Raw genomic sequence first — 1,739 nt, forward strand, 5'->3', positions numbered from 1 at the left:
CCCAGCTGCCAGGTCTGCGCTGGCTCCCATCACCCGCTGCCCCCACCGAGCCTTCCCAGCAGGATTCGACAGGGACAAGATGCTGTTCCCAGACAAACTATGAGCCGGTGATGCCCGAGCCCGGCGTCCCTTCCCCGTCCCTCGCAGCCCCCGCCATGGCCGGGCATACAGAGGCGGTGGTGCTGGTGGAGGTTAATCGTGGTGGACACGTCACATATGGCTGGGGGCAGGAGCACTGCTTGGGGTTTTATGGTGACTGACAGCTCGGGCTCGTGAACCATCTGGTGAGGATTCACTAAACATCCATTTGTGTTAATGGAGCAACACAGCCTCAGAAAGGCTCCCGAGGACCCCTCTGCACAGGGGCACAGCGGGGAAACCCCCAATCACCTCATCCTAGTACGAGAAAGCCCCTTAAGCACCACAAACCAGTTCTTCTCTTGCTTCCAAGCCTGGACCATGCAACAAGAGCACAGACCTGCTGTGGGGCTGGTGGTTGAGGATGAGCCCCCCATGCCCTGGGAGCAGCCTGGGTTGGGAGGACAAAGCCTGGCTCAGCGTGGTGACCCCCATTTCCTACAAGGTTGAGGGTTCCTGCTTCTCCCTGAGCCACACAGCCCCTGCTCCATCAGGGATCTGGGGAGCTGCAGCTCCCACCCCAGGATATCCAGGGAATTGCCTGTGCCAAGCCCCATAGGGAAGCTCCAGAGCAACGGTCACCGGGGTTCCCCATGGGTGAGCATCCTCCCATCAGAGACTTCACCCACCCTGGGCTCAGGAGAGAGGAGTGAGCAGAGACAGGCAGCGAAGAGCCCGGCATCATCCCAACACCTTTCCAGCAGCTCCTGCTCCCACTTCCTTCCTGAGCCAGCAGAGAGGGGATGTGGGTGTGTTTGGGTGAGGTTTGCTGGCACTGGGTGCTGTGGGTGCGATGAGCTCAATAACCACCGGGATGCAGAAGCCCTGCTGGGCAGCTCCGAGCCACTCGAAGTCAGGATAAATAAATGCCATTTTTAAATCAATGAGAACTCCCACATCTGCTTATCCTTGGCTCATTAGTAACAGTCCTGCTCAGCAACACAGCCGGGATCAAGGCAGGGATCTCCTGCCTTGCCCTGCCTGCACATCACTGCCTGCAGGGCAATCACAGCCTGATCGCCCCACAGTGCAAACAGGCTCCAAATCTGGGGCTGGTGGTCACTGAAGCCAACAGAATTAAACCTCAATTTGGCCTGTGGCACAGCCAAAGGATGGAATGAAGACAAGATGCAGCCTCTCCCCAGCTGGTACCCCCAAAACGCCTGTCCCAGCAAGGTGTGACCCTGAGCTTGGTGATGCACAAGTGGCAAAGAGTGAAGATGGAAAACTGAACGTGGATTATTGGCATTTGGGAAGGGAGGAAGGAGGGGAAGGAGGGAGGAGATCTTCCTGGGAACATCCTGTGGACCAGTGGTCTCCAAAACGGGGTGCTGCGCCCCAGGGGATGCACAGGGCAGCCGATGGGGTGCGGGAGGAAAATCTTAGTGCTTAAGTAGCACATGCAGAGAGTCTATAAATAAATCAATACACATTTAGGGGGGGTGCATGCTCAGAGATCCATTCCTAGGGGTGCACAACCAAACCAGCTGGGAGACCACTGCCCCAGCGCATGAGGCTTTCCCTGGGACAATCCAAGAGGAGGGACCTCAGACCTCAAGAACAGGTTGGATGGAACCTGCTCTAGTGGAAGGTGTCCCTGC

This window comes from Nestor notabilis, unplaced genomic scaffold (genome assembly GCF_000696875.1).
Source record: "Nestor notabilis isolate BGI_N333 unplaced genomic scaffold, ASM69687v1 scaffold18200, whole genome shotgun sequence".
Taxonomy (NCBI): domain Eukaryota; kingdom Metazoa; phylum Chordata; class Aves; order Psittaciformes; family Psittacidae; genus Nestor; species Nestor notabilis.